The 19,297-nt window shown below is 37.8% G+C and overlaps 2 pseudogenes; both read right to left on the reverse strand.

Moving 5' to 3' along the window:
- Window positions 1-1,661: 1,661 nt before the first annotated feature.
- On the reverse strand, window positions 1,662-2,600 carry LOC125120929 (olfactory receptor 1J4-like; annotated as a pseudogene).
- An 8,608-nt stretch (window positions 2,601-11,208) lies between these two features.
- On the reverse strand, window positions 11,209-11,787 carry LOC125120930 (olfactory receptor 1J4-like; annotated as a pseudogene).
- Between the last annotated feature and the right edge of the window lie 7,510 nt (window positions 11,788-19,297).

The following is a 19,297-nucleotide window of genomic DNA, read 5'->3' on the forward strand; positions in this document are numbered from 1 at the left end:
CATTTTTTTAACATGTATTCTTAGAATGTAGAACATTGCCTGGCACCTAGTAGTCAAGCAGTAGTTGTTTTGTGCAAGAATTAAAAATTCAGGCATTTAGTGTTTTTTCTTATTGAAAGGAAGATCTCTGGAGAAAAGACAGCACTCATTTCCCAGACTAAAATTAATCCCAAAACTGTAGACTGTTCATAACACACATATCCAATTTAGAGAGAAAAACAGTCTTCCGGGAATGGGGAAACTTGGTAATTGGATTGACTACTCTGTGGTCCCCTATTGTCAAAAGCACAGCAAAATTAAAGTTTATTTAGGTTTAGCAAATCATCAAAAGTACTTCATTAATTTGATACTAATTGACAAGGTAAGAATTTTGGACTTTATTAAAATGAAACATTAGAATCCTAACTTAATGTTTATAGCTTTGTAAGGCAAGAAACCAAGACATGGGAGCAACTCAAATGTCCACCAACAAATGAATTGAAAAGGAAGATGTAGTAGCTCTATATAATAGAATACTACTCAACCATAAAGTAAATGAAATAATGCCATCTGTAGCAACATTAATGGAGCTACAGATTATCATACTTAATGAAGTAAAACAGATAGTGAAAACATAAATCATATGATATCATTTATATGTGGTTTCTAAAAAAAATGATATGGGGAAGTTTCATTGGGGCACAATGGAAATATTCCAACTAGTATTCAAGAGGATGTGGGTGTGATCCCTGACCTTGTTCAGTGGGTCGGGGATCAAGCATTGCCCTTTGGTATGGTATAGGTTGCAGATGTGGCTCAGATCCCACAATGTTGTGGCTGTGGTGTAGGCCAGCAGCTGTGGCTCCAATTCAAACCCTAGCCTGGGAAATTCCATATGCCTTGGGTACTATCCTGAAAATGCCAAAAAAAGAAAGATACAAATGACTTATACACAAAAATGAAGTAGATAAACAGACACAGAAAACAAACTTATGGTTACCTAAGGGGAAAAGGGGAATGAACAAATTAATAGTTAGGGATTACTATATACACAATACTGTATATAAAATAGATACTTAACAAGGGCAAAGTGTATAGCACATGGAACAGTACTCAATACTTTTTGAAAATATATGAGAAAACAATCTAAATACAAGTATATAAATATATATATATACATGCTATAAATTATATAATTTATTGAAAAATTAATTATTTCACTCTACACATTAAAATAACCCAACATTGTAAAGTACCTGTACTTCAAATTAATTAATTAATTAATTAAAAATCAATTAAACAATTGAAAAGGCAATGCCCAATGATAGATGACAATAATAAAACTTAAAAAATATATACTACAATAAAGCTTTAAAAAGCCAAATATGATACTGATATATTATATTGAAAAAATAAATCTAAACATACTTACATATAAACAGAAAGGAGTTTATAGTGTTTTGAAGACAACAAGTTGAATGTGCACTGTGGGTAATGTCCTATTTAGGATTATAGAGAAATAATGGCAAGAGGTATGAGTAAAGGGAAGAGATTGACCCAATAACAATGACCACTTAAGGGAGAGTGAAGAAAGTGCTAGAGACATGGGTGACTGACACACAGCAACTTAAGGTATTCCTAACTAGGGCAGCAAATTAAATAGGAATGTGGTTAGGTGATTCTTACTTGGCAAAAAGTTTATTGTTTCTGAAAAGAATCCCCAGAGCCAATCTCATGTCTCTGTTTCTCAGGCTGTAGATGAAAGGGTTCAGCATGGGGGTGACCACTGTGTACATCACAGAAGCAATGATGTCCTTGTCATGGGACTGGCCTGATGAGGAGGAAAAGTACACAGCCATCATTGTCCCATAGAATAGAGACACAACAGAGAGGTGGGAGCCACAGGTGGACAAGCTTTACAGATCCCTTTAGCAGAGGGGACCCTCAGGATGGAGACACAAATGCAGCTATAAGAGACCAGGATGCCACACAGTGGAATAAGGAGAACCACAGATACTGAAGTGAATGTGACCAGATCGTTGAGAGATGTGTCTGAGCAGGAGAGCTTAAGCAGGGCAGCAGGGTCAGAGAAGAAGTGGCTGATGATGCTGTCAGCACAGAAGAACAGTTGAGCCAGGAGGAGGGTGTGAGTCAGGGCATTAGCACAGGAGAGGAGCCAGGATCCAGCCAACGGACATAGACACAGTTCTTCCCTCACGATGACGGCATAATGTAGAGGGTGACAAATGGCCACATATCTGTCATAAGCCACTGCAAGAAGAAGGTTATCAATGCAAGGAAAAGTCATGAATAAAATATGTCTGTGTTACATACCCTGCATAGGGAATGGATTGATCCTGAGTCTGCATGTTCATCAGCATCTTAGGGACAGTGACTGATGAAAAGGAGATATACATGAATGCCAAGTGGCTGAGGAAGAAGTACATGCAGGAGTGGAGGTGAGGGTCCAGCCTGATGAGCAGGACGATGAGCAGGTTCCCCAGCACTGTGGTCAGGTACATGCCCAGGAACAGAGCAAAGAACACACCCTGCTGCTCTGTCTAGATTGGGAGCCCCAGGAGGAGGAACTCAGATACATGGCTCTGATTCTCCCTCTTCATGCTGCTTTCCTCTCCTCTGGGAATGAAGAGAAATCAGAAATTCCTGGAACTTAGAAGTATTCAGCATTGCAGTTACCTCATGGTCACATGGTTTCTCAGAGTGACTCTCATGTGCAGACAGGTCTCATTTTCTGCACTGCACTCACACACTGATGCTTCTTCTAGTTTGGTGAGAGCAACAAAACATGATTGGTCTGAACACTGACACAGTCATGTGGAGAAAGCATATGACTTCAATCAAACCCTTTAGTGGAAATAAGGAACAGCTCATTCTCTTTTTCACAAATTGGAGACATCATGATAGACAGTAGGGATGGGGTAATAAATATGACATAGTCACTTCCATGGCTCTGCTGTCAGATTCCATATGTGCTTGTGTCTCTCTTACACACATACACACACACACACACTCACACACATGCATACCACTTAAAGCATTATATGGAAGATTAATGTAGAATGTACAAAATAAAGTGCTCGACACAAAAATTTATTTTTATTTTTAGAATGAGTGGAACAAATATGAAAGAAAGAAGAAAGAAAAATAATGAAAGAAAGTAAGAAAGAGAAAGAGGAAGAAATCAAGGAGGAGAGGTAGGAAATAAGGTAGGAATGATGGAAGCGTGGGAGGGAGGAATGAAGGAAAAGATAAACATTATGAAAGTTCCTCCAAAAATTCAATAGAATTTCCATATAATTAAGGAATTTTACTTCTGCTTATATACTCAGAGTAATTGGAAACAGGGGCCAAAGAAATATTTATAGACCCATATTTAAACAGTATTATTCACAGTAGCCAAAATATGGGGGAAAAAAAAACCTTGTCTTATAGTTAATACTTGGATAAATAACATGTGGTCTATACATACAGTGGAATACTCTTCAGCCTTAAAAAAGAAAGAAATTCTGATATAGTCACAATATGAATGAACCTTGAAGACATCATGCTAAGTAAAATCTTGCAATCAAAAATTGTAAATACTGTAAGATTCCATTCATATGAGATTCCTAGAAGAGTCAAATTAATAGAGACAAAAAAATGGAATGGTGACTTCCAGGGGCTGGTGTGGGGAGGAAAATGAGTTATTGTTCGATGAGCTCAAGAGGTGGATGATTGTGGTGGTTGTACAACAATGTGAATTACTTAATGCCACAGAAATGTACACAAAAATCTTTGAAATGTTACCTTTTGTTACATATATTTTATCACAATAAAAATTTTTAATTTAGAAAATGTATCAGAAGAGTCAATAAATACTGCCTAAAAATAGCAATCAAAAGAAGAGTGGGAGTTCCCGTTGTGGCGCAGTGGTTAACGAATCCGACTAGGAACCATGAGGTTGTGGGTTCGGTCCCTGCCCTTGCTCAGTGGGTTAACAATCCAGTGTTGCCTTGAGCTGTGGTGTAGTTCGCAGACACGGCTCGGATCCTGTGTTGTTGTGGCTCTGTCATAGGCCGGGGGCTACAGCTGCGATTAGACCCATAGCCTGGGAACCTCCATATACCGCAGGAGCAGCCAGAAAAAATAGCAAAAAGACAAAAAAAAAAAAGAAGAGTGAACCAAAAATTAAATAAATCATTTCATTATTTGGGCAGGATGTGTAAGCAGACATCAGGAACTAAAGATGACAAAGATACAGGAGGACATCAAGCAAACTCTAGTAGCTTCTCAAAAATATGTGTTTACTTCTGAGGTCTTGCTCTCACATCCAGAAAACAGTATAGGCCCAGACCATGGCCCTTGCAGATTAATTAGTAGGTCCATAGCACCTGACTCATTCCATTATTAAAAATTTTTCCAAGAAATGTCTTCCCTCATATCTGCCATTGTCTCTCTGTCCCCTTCCATAACCAGGGCTTTAAAATGGCTCAGTTCTGAGCATACAGGCAAAGTGAGGGACATGTGAATTTGCCCAGTTAGGTGACAAGAGAGCCAAGATATTACATATTCTGTAGGCTCAAGGACCTATATCAGAATTCACAGTCATGTGACTAACTAGACAAGATTCCTAAATTGATCCCACCCTGTTCCCCAGAGTGGAAATGTGGAAATCATTAAACATCAATTAAGAACATTGCAAGAAGTTCAATAGCCTTCAAACCATCTGGACAAAGTGCCACCACCAATTTAGCATAAAGAGGAGGTTGTTTGCTGCTTGTTTATGTCTAGAGCTGAGACAAAGAAAGACTCAGGCTTGAGGCTGTCTGATCAGGTAAAATACATACAGATACTTCCCAGGCCCTCACATGGCCCTCTCTGATCTACAGCCATCCAAGGAGAGTAGGAGATTGTGAGTGTGTTATACAGAGAAATAGACACTCAGCTTAATGAATAGTGACATAAAAACAAAACCCCATGTGTTGCTTTTTGGCATTGTCCAACCTATACTCAACCTAGTGAGAAACGAGGATTGTAGTAATTCATACCAACTTACTTAAAACATTAAAATGAAATCTTTTGTCACACACAACTGCTTAAACATGCAAACAAGAACACTTCTACACTGTTGGCAGAGATGTCAAATGATGTGGCCATTATGGAAAACAGTATGGAGATTCCCCAGACATTAAAAATAGAACTATCACATGATACAGTAATCCCACTTCAGGGCGTAGGTCAGAAAGACTGGAATCAAGATCTCAGAGATAATTATCTACTCTTTCATGTGCATTGCAGCTCTGTGCACAATAGGTAAGCTATGGAAACAAGCTGCATGTACATTGACAGATGAATGGATAAATGGATTATAATTTTGGCTTAAATTTGGAAATCCTGCCATTTCTGACAAGATGGATGAAATTGGGAATATTATGCTAAGTGAAAGAATCCAGGCCTACAAGAAGAAATATTGCATAATTTCAATTTTAGAAACTCATAGCAGCAGAGAATAAATGACAAATGCAGTGTCATTATTTAACTGAAATAAAGTTTCAGTCATGCAAGATGAATTAGTTCTAGAGATGTGCTATACAGCATAATGCCTGGAGTCAAGAATACCATACTGTGCACCTAAAAGTTCCTTAAAGGAGTAGATCTCATGTTAAGTTTTCTTATGACATAAAAAGGACAAAGGACATTTTAAAGGAGACCAATATGTTAATGACCTTGACTGTGGTGGTAGCTTCACCAGTGTGTGCACATGTCCAAACTCCTCAAATTACATATATTACATATATGCAGTTTTGTGCATATCAATTAAACCTCAAAAGCTGTTTAAAACAAAAGCAAGAAAAGACCACATCCAGTCACCCACACAACTCACAAAGCATACACACACGCAGAAACTTAACTACACACACTAAAAATCACATGTGTTCCAACCCCAAACACAAATAACATAAAAAGATGGAAGATGCAACAGCAACCCCACCACACATACATGTACTGCAGATTTCCAAACTTCATGGTCTAGTATTAGCATTGTACAATAAATAGGGCTTTCCACAAGGATGTAAATACTCTATAGTTGTGTTATCCAATATAGCAGACCCAGTCTCCTGTGGCTACTGGAGACTTGAAATAAAGATAGGGAAACTGAAGAACCCACATGATAATTTCAGGTCATTTTAATTAATTTTAATGTTAAGGCCACTTGAGGCTGGTGCACTATGTGGTTCAGTTTGTGAATCACTCACTAAAAAGACAGGGTTATACAGGAAGCATAAACACACATTTTACCTCCCTCTTCTTCCTAGTCCTCACATCAACACACACAACTTACGCAAGGGATGGGTCCCCACCTTTCTCCAATCTGTGCTAGACCAGGCTACTACATGAGGAGTCACCTCTTATGCCTCCATGGCCTGAGGATATTTAGCACTTCCATGGCTGTTTACATGAAGGAGAACAATGAGCGGGGAAGATCCTGCATTTACCAATAGGACCAAGACCCCAGGGAACACACCACAAATTTTCTGGTTACAGAAGAAGACAAGTGAGTTAATTGCCCAATTTCTCAGCTTCCTCTGGAGATGGATCCAGTTCAGGGACCAAAGGGACTGAACTACAGGAGTCCCAGAAGATGACTCTAATATCAGTGACACATTGGTCTTCCCTCTGCCTGCTCATGAGGCGGAGAGGCCATGAAGACCCTTGAACTTTGAAGAACCTAAGATGGAATCTGCTACTTAATCCAATGCAGAAAGGACCAAACAGAGTAGGACCAGATGTTGAGAGTCCCACACCACTGACCCTGAAGTGTGTTGGAGCTCAAATCCCATAACCATCATTTATTCCATCCATAGGAAATCACAAAAGACCCACAAAAGCCATCTTAAGCAAAATGGACAAAACTATAGGCATCACACTTCCCAACTGCAAACTATACTTCAAACCTTTAGAAATCAACACAATATATTACTGCCTTTAAAATACACATATTAAAAAATGGAACGGAATATGGAGTCCAGACAGAAACCCACACATATATGATCAACTGATCTTTGACCAGGGAGCCAAAAACACACAATAGGGAAAGGTGAGTCTCTTCAATAAATGGTGCTGGGATACTGGATATGCACACACAAATGCATTAAAGTGAATCCCCAACAGTGAAAACATCTGTCTGTGCCATCCTCTCCTGGGGACAAAAATCTTTGCCACATTCATTGGCAACATGGCCATTAGGGAGCCAGTCAGGGGCATCTCACAGTTCACAGATATGTTCCAACAATGGATGGATCAACAAGATGTTATGTTCTATGAAATAAGTCAGAAGGACAATGATAAATATCATGGCATCTCACTTATAATTGGAGACTAATAATAAAAAAGAACAAATCAACAAAACAAAGTGAAAACAGACTCATAAACACAGAGAAGAAACCAATGACTTCCAGAGGGGACAGTATCTGGATGAAAGGGATGAAATAGGAGATGTGGATGAAGAGGTAAAAATTTCCATTCATAAAATAAAGAAACCTTGGGATGTAATATACAGCATTAGGAATGTGATCAATAATAATGTAAATGCTTATGGGGACAGAAAGTTACTAGATTCATGATTGTGGTGATCATTTCATAACCTGTGAAAATGTCAAATCATCATATTGTACACCTGAAACTAACATAATATTGTTGGCAAACTAAATTTCACACAGTGACTTGACAGGGACTTGAGCCCTGGACCCTCAAATTAAAAGACTTATACTCTACTGACTTAGCTACCCAGGCCCTACAAATTATATTTCAATAAAGAATTTAGTATAACAGCTTGGTGCTATAATAGTCCATGAACTAACGTTCATAATGCTGAAAATTTTTATGAACATTTGTGTCCTAGGCTAAGGGCTTTACCAGTGTTTCTTAATACTAAACATCATACTTACATTTGCAGATTTTTTTCAAAAATTGCACAGCTTTATTAATAATTTGTGTTATTTGGAGTTCCCATTGTGGCTCAGCAGGTTACAAACCTGATTAGTATCCAGGAGGATGCAGGTTCAAACTCTGGCCTCACTCATTGGGTTAAGGATCCTATGTTGCCGCAGGCTGCATTGCAGGCAACAAATGTGGCTTGGATCCCCTGTTGTTGTGGTTGTGGTGTCAGCTGACAGCTGCAGCTCTAATTATACCCCTAGCCTTGGGAATTCCATATGCCACAGTTGCAGCCATAAAAAGAAACATTTTTTTCCAATTACTAGTAATATTATCATGATCAATTGTTTAAGATGGTGTTTGCCAGCTTCTATACAGTAACTTGCTATTTTAAAACTTGAAATTAAGTATCACTTGGTACATATTTTGAGACTATATAACCAAAACACTTTTTTAAATAAAATTTCACCCACTATATCAAATGTCCATTGATGATTCATATATGGAAATAACTATTGCAAATGTGGGGGCCACATGGTGATTTTCTAATTTGAGCATTTCCTCTATGTTGATTAGCTGTAGTCTCCTACAGGAATGATCTTCCCCTTACTCCACATTCATTCATTTTTTTCATTGATTTCGTTCTATCATCACAGACTCATGAATTCATATTTATTCTCTGAGTTGTAAGATTTTACTGATGCTATTCATTTTGAAGCTCCTATTATTCCAGATTTGGCCAATGGGGGCCCTGTCTTACTGGTTTCTCTGTCCCCTTGATTCAGTGAGTACTTTTTATTTTCAAGCTCAGTAATATTTCCCCGGTCTTGTTGTGTCCTGGCCCCAGCCCTAGAATCAGTGGGCTGTTAGAAGACACTGATATTCAAAAGTCAAATTTGGCATTATGGTGTTTGTTCATTACAAGGCTTCTAAGTGATCCAAGAGAATACAGGCAGGAAACATATATCAAGGAAACAAGGATGTAGAAACTAGAAACAAGCAGACTAAAGGAATGTTACCCATAGGAAATGAGTCTGAAGTGGGGCAGAAAGAATGGTAGATGGGAATCAGACAGATGTTGCTATTTAATTTTAGTGGATTTATACACATTGCAACACTTGAGTTCAAGTTGGTGCCTTCAATTCCAGTTTGACACCATTGTGTTCTATCTAGCCTCTCTTTCTCCATGTACAACATAACTTTCCCCCCATTCAGGAGTCATTCTCTATTCCAGGACAAGTTTACTTATTTACTAAATCTTTGAATACATGTAATTTCAGAATCTTGAACTAAAACTACTGTTAATAACAAAATAACTTTGGCTCAAAAAGTTTGCTTACCAAAAAATGTGATTACAGTTTTTTAGTTATTGTGTGAGGGTTTGTAGACAAAATTTGGTGTTTAATAATGACTTAATTAATTTATTTTCCCCTTGAGTCTGATTATGACATTAACTCAAAATATATTTAGGCTCATTTTTTTTGTTTTATTCTACTTTGCCTTATATCTCATCACCTTCTTTTTATTTTTTAGTAGGTAAAACGTAACATAGTCAAAACACTACAAATATACTCATCTCAACATTTTTCTCTCCTATTCCCACCCCAACCCCTGTATGTAATCAGTTTCATTAGTTTCAAATTTGTTCCTTATGTGTTTCTTCTTGCTCAATGGGATGACACATATATATATTGTTTCTCTTTCTTTTTCACATAGGAAGTAGTATGGTATAGATGCTCTTTTATGCAATGCTTTTTTCCATTTAATAATATATCATGGAAAACCTTCCATATTAATTTATAGGTATCTTTGCCATATTTTTTCCTAGCTGTGAAGTACTCAAATGCATTGTCTCTACAGTTTACTTTTGAAGCCCTAGATTAAATAGCAGTGATGAATGTACTAAATACCAGCTACTTGTATACCTCAAATGGTTAAAATGGTAAATATCATGTTGGGTAGGACATTATAACATAACAAAAAATAAGGAAAAGCAAGTCAAAATCTCTATTTAGAGCACAGAAAAAAATAACAAAATAATAATGAATGATTCAGGAATTAATGGAGGGGATATGGAATAACAAAATATATATCTTATTGATCAAAAAGGATGCAGGGAAGTGAGAATAAATATGAAATCAGATGTCTCAAGTATAAAACATATAGAAATGTAGAAAACAGAGATTCAAATACATTGTGATTATATTGGATGTTAATATATCAAATTTTCCAGAAATACAATGATGGTCAACCTACATAAAAAGAAAAAAACCCTGGAGTTTCCATTGTGGCTCAGCAGTTAACAAACCTGATGGGCATCCATGAGGATGCAGCTTCAATCCCTGGACTCACTCAGTGGGTTAAGGATCAAGTGTTGCTGTAAGCTGTGGTGTATGTTGCAGATGTGGCTCTGATCCTGCATTGCTGTGGCTGTGGCATAGGCTGGCATCTACAGTTCTGATTGGACCCCTAGCCTGGGAATCAACATGTGCCATGGGTTTGGCCCTAAAAAGAGAGAAAGACAAAAAAAGACCAAAACCCAACTTGACACTGCAAAGAACTAACACTTTAAAGATATAAGGACATAAGAAATTTTAATTGTGGAAAAGAAATAATGTAAACACTAACTAAAAGAAAGCTGTATATCTAAACTATTATCAGAGGAAGTAAATGAGATGTGAGGGTAGGAGCCATGTCTAAAGAGAAATCTCCCCTAAAGTATAAACACAATGATGTGCTGTTCAATGAATAAGAAAAGGCTCCCTATCATAGGAGAGCATTACTTTCCAGGATTATCCAATTTCCGTGGTGTAATTATGCCCACTGTGGCTGATTTCAATCCACCAGCTTGGTGTCTTTGACTTTGGAGTTGAAAAGAGGTGTTCACAATCAGCCTGAAGCCAATGCAAGCCAATTTCAGCACATCTTACAGAGAAGAATCAGTCCACAAGCAGCAGAACATGATGCTAAATCAGTATATTCTCAATAACATAGTATAAAAATACATAAGAAAAAATGACATATCTAAAAGGAGAAAAAGAAAAAAACACAATCTTAATTGTGTGACATATTTTGCATATGATTTTTCTCATATATTATAAGATGATGAAAAAGCAGAAAAATAAAGTAACATTAACAATGAAAGGAAAAACTGGGCCTTACTGACATATTAACACTATGTGTGATTGTTGAATGCATATTCATTTGAAGTTACAGAGTTGACAACAATATGATAATTTTAGAAGATAACCTCACTGTGCTCATGACTACAATGTGAGGATTTAGTGATTGTCACTTCAAGAAGCTAGGCATATTGACAAATATCTCTAAGGACTCTTTTGTGTCTCTGTTCCTGAGGCTGTAGATGAATTGGTTCAGCACAGGAATGACTATTGCATATACGATGGAAGCAGTTATGAATTGGTCATTGGAGTCCCATGATGAGGAGAAAAATAAACACCATCAAGTGTCCTACAGTATAAAGACACGGCAAAGAGATGGAAGCCAGAGGTGGAACAAACTTTAAAGAGTCTCCTGGTGGAAGAGACACTCAAAACTGTGGGCCCTATGTGAATATAGGAGCCCAAGATACTACACCAAGGCAGGATGAAAAGTGTTCCTCCCACAGGAAAGATGACCAGGGAGGTGTCTGAACAGCTCAACTTCAGGAGGGCAATGAGGTCACAGAAGAAGTGGGGTATGGTATTGTCCACACAGAAGGACAATTGGACCAAGAGGAGGGTGTGCAACAGGGCATGGATACAACAGAGGAACCAGGACCCAGATATTAATGAGACACACAGTTCCTGCCTCATGATGGTGCTGTAGTGGAGAGGTTGACAAAATATTCACATACCTGTCATAAGCCATCTCTGTGAGAAGGAAATTATCAAGAAAAAAAAAGTGTGAAAAAAATATATCTTGGAAATGCAACCTGCATAGGGAATGGATTGCTGCTGAGTCTGCATGTTCACCAGCATCTTTGGAAGAGTGACATTTGAAATGGAGACATCTGTGAAGGCCAAGTGATGAGGAAGGAGTACATGGGTGTATGGAGGTGAGGGTCCAACCTGATGAGGAGGATGATGAGGTGGTGGTCAGGTACATGACCAGGAACAGGGCAAAGAACATGCCCTGCTGCTCTGGCCAGATGGGGGAGCCCCAGGAGAAAGAACTGAGACATACTGCTCTGGTTCTCCCTACTCATGCTCTTCTTGCATCGGCTCAGAGTTGGCAAAGTGGGAAATGTCAACGGACATGCCATAAGATTATAGTCATGTTCTCTGTTCTATGAAAAGTCTTAATTTTTGCTACTCTCCCTTTATTTTTTTTTAATTGTTGGTGAATGCATCAGTCTTTCCAATTCTGGCTCCAACAATACATCAAACCCTCACATTGATGAAGTCTTTTCCCAAAGAAACCAATGGACATTCATTCTTTATTCAATAAAAAATTAAGGAACAACTGCTTTGTCCCATATTGAGTACACAGGAGTCAACAGAACTGAGAAGGCTCTGGGTTCAAGTTTGCAACTTTTCATCCTGCCAGGCTCAAATCTCTGTAATTTGCTCTGATGAAAATGGGAAAAAAGGTAAGAGGTATCAATCATTCCTTTCCTCTTAAAAAGGATATGAAACTCCTTACATTTGAAGAGAGTTACTGAAACTCTGTCATGGGCTTTGAATATAGTTCGCTGCAGCCTACAGGTTTTGAGTCACTTAAAATCCCCTATTTTGAAAATGTCCAATCCAGACTTGCAATCCAATATCAATAGCTCCAGGCACTGTTTCAAGTGTTATACACACACTTTCAAATTAAATCTTCACAGTGGTCCAAATAAATATTCCTTTCTTGTCTTTTTGTCTTTTTAGAGCCTCACCAGTCACATATGAAGCTTCCCAGGCTAGGGATTGAATCAGAGCTGCAGCTGCCATCCTATGCCATGGCCACAGCAATGTGGGATCCAAGCCAAATGTGTGACCCACACCAGAGCTCACAGCAATGCCAGATCTATAATGTATTGAGCAGGGCTATCGATTGAACCCATGACTTCATGGAAACTAGTTGGATTCATTAACCAATGAGCCATGAATGGAACTCCTTAACGACTGAGCCATGATGGGAACTACCCAAATAAATATTATTTTACACATTTTAACCATAACAAAACAGAAGTATACTTTATATAAATATGTAAAGATACACACAAGTAACTGCAACAGATGGAATCACAGCACAGAAAACCATCAAATGTAGCTTAATAACCTAATACTGCATTGCAAAGATAAGCATTTGGGACTTTACTAAAAGTAAACAATAGAATCTTAACTGAATGTTGTAGCTTTGGAAGGCAAGAAGCCACGACATGGAAGCAAACTTAATGTCTTTCAACAGATAAATGATAAAGATGATGTGGTACACATGTTTAATAGAATAGCACTCAACCCTATAAAGAATGAAATAATGCTACCTGTAGCAACATGGATGGAGCTAGAGATTATCATACTAAATGAAGTAAACCAGACAGAAAAAAAATGTCATGTGATAGTGCTCATATGTGGTATCTAAAAAAATGATACAATTGAATTTATACGCAAAACAGAAAAAGACTCACAGACATAGAAACAAACTTATAGTTACCCAAAAGAGAAAGGGGGGAGGTACAAATTAGGAGTTTGCATAACACACTGCTATATATAAAATAAAGTAGCTAACAAGTACCAATTGCATAAAATGTGGAAACAAACTGAATATTTTATAATAACATAAAAGGAAGAACAAACTGATATATATATATATATAGTATATAACATTTTAAATTGAAATCACTTTGCTCTACACTTGAAACTAACACATCATTGTAAGTTAACTATACTTGAAATTAATTAATTCATTAATCAATTAAAATTTAATAACCAATGTCCAATAGATGACCATAATAAGACTTACATTTAAATATATATACTTTAAAAATCTGTAAAAAGTGAAATGTAATAATAATATAACACATTAAAAAAAAAACAAAATTTAAGCACACTTACTTATATACACAAAGGCATTTGATGCTTTGAAGACCACAATTTGAATGTGCATTGTGGGTAATGTCATATTTAGGCTGATGAAAAAATAAATGGACAAGAAGGGAAAGAGATTGATTCAATAACAATTCCCATTTATTTTGGGGGGGTTAATTTTTATTTATTTATTTATTTATTTATTTATTTATTTATTTATTTATGTTCATTGTTATTTCCCCAATATAATTTTTTTTCTACTGTACATTATAGTGAGTCACATACAGATACATGTATACATTGTTTTTTTTAATAATGTTTTTTATTTTTTCCATTATAGCTGGTATACCATGTTTGGTCAATTTTCTACTGCACAGCAAAGGTGGCACAGTCACACATACATGTACACATTCTTTTTTTCTCATATTATCATGCTCCATCACAAGTCACAAAACATAGTTCCTGAGGCTATACAGCAGGATCCCATTGCTTACCCATTCCAAAAGCAAAAGTTTACATATATTAACTCCAAATTCCCAGTAGCTGCCACTCTCTCCCCCTTCCCCTTGACAACCACAAGTCTGTTCTCCAAGTCCATGATATTCTTTGTTGTGGAAAGGTTCATTTGTGCCAGATATTAGATTACAGATATGAGTGATATCATATGGTATTTTTCTTTTTCTTTCTGACTTACTTCACTTAGTATGAGAGTCTCTAGTCCATCCATGCTGCTGTAAATGGCATTATTTTGTTCTTTTTATGGCTGAGTAGTATTCCATTGTGTATACATATAAAACATCTTCTTAATACAATCATCTGTTGATGGACATTTAGGTTGTATCCGTGTCTTGGCTACTGTGAATTGTGCTGCAATGAACATGCAGGTGCATGTCTTTTTCAAGGAAAGTTTTGTTGGGATATATGCCCAAGAGTGGGATTGCTGAGTCATATGGTAATTCTATGTATTAGTTTTCTAAGGTACCTCCATACTGTTCCCCACAGTGGTTGTACCAGCTTCCATTCCCACCAACAGTGCTAGAGGTTTCCCCCATCTCCACACCTGCTCCAGGATTTGTTATTTGTGGACTTATTAATGATGGCCATTCTGATGGGTGTGAGATGGTACCTCGGAAGATTTGATTAGCATTTCTCTAATAATCAGTGATGTCGAGCATTGTTTCAAGTTCTTGTTGGCCATCTATATATCTTCTTTGGAGAAATGTCTATTCAGGTCTTTTGCCCAGGTTTCTATTGGGTTGCTGGCTTTTTTGCTGTTGAGTTGTATCAGCTGCTTACATATTTTTGAGATTAAGTCTTTGTCAGTTGCATCATTTGAAACTATTTCTCCCATTCTGTAAGTTGTCTTTTTGTGTTCTTTTTGGTTTTCTTTGCTGTGCAAAAGCTTCTCAGTTTGATTAGGTACCATGGGTTTATTTTTGCTTTTATTTCTGTTGCTTTGGGAAACTGACCTGAGAAAACATTTGTAAGGTTGGTGCAGAGAATATTTTGCCTATGTTCTCTTATAGGAGTTTCATGATGTCTTGTATTTCATTTAAGTCTTTAAGAAATTTTGTTTATTTTTGCATATTGTGTGAAGGTAAATAAAAATGACCATGCAATGGACAGTTAGGAAAAGTGCTAGAGACATGGGCGACCAAGATAAATTCCTAAGGATTTTCTAACAAGGGGAGTGAGTAAAATAAGAACATGGTTAGGTGAATTTCACTTGGCAAAAAGTTTTATTTTTTGAAAAGTATCCCCAGAGCCAATGTCATATCTCTGTTTCTCAGGCTACAGATGAAAGGATTCAGTATGGGAGTGACCAGTGTGCAAAGCACAAAAGCAATGAGATACTTGTCATGGGACTGGCCTGTTGAGGAGGAAAGGTACATGGCCATAATTGCTCCATAGAATAGAGACCCCACAGAGAGGTGGGTGCCACAGCTGGACAAGGCTTTGAAAATCCCTTTAGTTGAGGGGACACTCAGGATGGAGACCCCAATGGGCCACAGTAGAGCAGGATGTCACTCAATGGAAAAATGACAGCTGCAGCCCCAGAAGTGAATACAACCAGCTCATTAAGAGAGGTGTCTCAGCAGGACAGTTTACGCAGGACAACAAGGTCACAGAAGAAGTGGGGGATGATGTTGTCAGCACAGAAGGACAGTTGAGCCGGGAGGAGGGTTTGGGTCAGGACATAGGCGGAGAACAGGAGCCAGAATCCAGACAGCAGATAAATACACCTCTTCCCTCATGATGATGGCATAATGTAGAGGGTGACAAATGGCCACATATCTGTAATGGGCCATCAATGCAAGGAGAAGGTTAATACCAACAAAAAATAATAAAATATATGTCTATGTTACACACCCTGCATAGGGAATGGATTGATCCCGAGTCTGCATGTTCATAAGCATCTTAGGGACAGTGACTGATGAAAAGGAGACATCTGTGAGGGCCAGGTGGCTGAGGAAGAAGTACATGGGGGTGTGGAAGCGAGGGTCCAGCCTGATGAGCAGGATGATGAGTAGGTTCCCCAGCACTGTGTTCAAGTACATGCCCAGGAACGGGGCAAAGAAGACCCCTGATGTTCTGGCCAGATGGGGAGCCCTAGGAGGAGGAACTCAGACATGCCACCCTGGTTCTCCCTCCTCATGCTCCTCTCCTGTCTTCTGGGGAAGAAGTTGAGTGGGAAATATCAGAGACCTTGAAGTTCCAGTTGTGGCCACAATGCTACATCCCTCACTTTCTCATGGAGAAAAAGAATAAATGACTGCATTTCTTTCATGACATAGTGTTGCCAAAGCAAGTGACACACCCTCAACATTCACCATGATTACTTTCAATGAAAACCAGCAAGTTCATTTTTTTTCTTTTTATCAACCATGTTTGTGACACTAAGCTACTAATTGGACCTAGAGGGATAAATATGACATACAGGACCTCTTCCCTCAGGAGACTAAGCCTCGAGGGCACACCTGACCATGGACTAACTAAATGAATCTGAAGCTAGATTCCCTGTATTGATTTTAGTCCCACCATTTTCTCACTGTAGACTTGGGGTGCTAAATCTCTATTGGCCTCATGTTGTCCCTCTTTAACTTGAGGATGCCAATATCACACCTCCACAGAGTTAACAAAAAGGATTTTATGCCATTAGGCATTAATATCAAAGAACACTTTACTGCATAAAATAAACACCATAAATTGCATGCATTATTTTTTGAGAGTATTTGTATACCATCCACAAACTATCAAGTTCAAGAATTTAATAAGACAGTATTATCAGGTGGTCAGCATAAAGCACTAAGAAGTTGACCTAAAATTCATGTTAACTTATCTGAGTCTCACACTCCTCAGGTGAGTTTCTGAGCTCATATCCTATCACTGTGCTAAGTTCCCCACTTGAACTTGTCTTAATGCATATTTATCTTCTTGCCAAGAAATAAACCTTATTTCAGGGCATGTATCTCCATCTATCTCCATCTACAACTGATCCTCCAAGGTGGCTGAAATCTGGATATTCATCTTCAGGAAGACATTTGAGATCTGAGATGGGGCCTGAGAGATACTGAAGAATTGGGGTGTCTCTTAGAAGTCAGTGACCGGACTGACCAGCACTATTTCCCAATACTGATCTTCACACTGATAATAATGGAAACTTAATGAACACAATGACAGACAAATACATTTTTCCATGATAGCCACACAGACCTTTTCAAGAGTCCTAGGAGCGATGCTATTAAAACTTCACTTTTGGGAGTTCCCATTGTAGTTCAGTGGATTAAGAACAAGACTCACATCCATGAAGATACTGGTTTGAACCTTGGCCTCAGTGGGCTAAGGTTACAGTGATGCCTTCAGCTCTGGTGTAGATTGCAGACAGGGCTTGGATCTGGCATTGCTGTGGATGTGGTGTAGGCCAGCAGCTGCAGCTCTTTTTTGAACCCTTGCCTGGGAACTGCCATATGCCACAGGTGCAGCCCTAAAAAAAATTAAATAATTGAAAAAATATAAAACTGTACTATCGACATACTCAGAAGGAGTAGGAAATGAGCATGACCATAGACTTAGTAACAGCTGTAGTCATGTTTCTTTCTCACACTTTTAAATATATACTGGAAACTTTCCTTCTATGACTCTACTGTTCCTCCCAATCTTTAGTCAGACAAATAGGCAGGACCTTAAGAAGAAATATTGGGGGATTTAAAGGAGTCCTACTTCTCAGATAACTGTACACACTCATATACCTGCAGACCTTGAGTTTGTCAATGGTTTTCATATGCCTTCAATTTCATTGAGTCCAACATCCTTTATTTCTGGCTGGGAAGTATAAAACAGTGTGTTTCCCTGTATTTTACCAAGGGGAGTAGTGAAATCACTTAAAGCATCTCACATAATTATTGCATAGTGGAAGCTGGTCTGAAACATTGATTTTCTAATCATTTTTCACTACAAACAACCCACTAATTTATTTTTATGGGGAGTAGAGAGCCTAAGGTGAAATGTTAAAAGTGAAGAGGTAAATGTTAAAATATGCCTGGCAGAGGAAACTGACATTAACACTGAGTAGGAATCTGTCAGCAGACAAAACTTTAGGCATCACACTTCCTGATTGAAAACTATAATTCAAATCTTTAGAACTCAATACAGTAGGTTACTGACATAAAAACAGACATACAAAAATAATGAAACAGAATATAGAGCCCAGAAAGAATCTCACACATATATGATCAACTGATCTTTGACAATAGAGCTAAAAACACACAATGGAGAAAGATGAGTCTCTTCAATAAATGATGCTGGGAAGCTGGATATCCACACACAAAAGAATGAAAGTGAATTCCCAACAGTGAAAACAATGGTCTGTGCCATCCTGTCCTGGGGAATTAAATTGGCAACAATGTGGTCATAAGCTAGCTATTCAGGTGCATCCCACAGTTCACAGCCAGGTTCCAACAACGTGGATGGTTCTAGCAGCTATTATGCTTTGTGAAATAAGGCAAAGAGACAAAGGTATATATCATGGTATCTCACTTATATCTGGAGTCAAAAAATCAAAAAAACAAATCAACAAAACCAAATGAAAACAGACTCATATACATACAGAGAAGAAACCAGTGTTTGCTAGAGGGAACAGTGTTTGGGGGAGAGGGATGAAATAGGTGATGTGGATGAAGAGGAACAAAAGAAACCATGATGATTGAATATACACCATAAATAATATGATTAATAATACTGTAAAAGCGTATAGAGACAGATAGTTATTGGATTCAAAATTGTGATGATTTTAATCTTTGAAAATGACAAATCATCACATAATATACCTGAAATTAACATAATATTGTTTCCAAACAATATTTCCA

The sequence above is a fragment of the Phacochoerus africanus genome, chromosome 2, assembly GCF_016906955.1.
Source record: "Phacochoerus africanus isolate WHEZ1 chromosome 2, ROS_Pafr_v1, whole genome shotgun sequence".
NCBI classification, from domain to species: domain Eukaryota; kingdom Metazoa; phylum Chordata; class Mammalia; order Artiodactyla; family Suidae; genus Phacochoerus; species Phacochoerus africanus.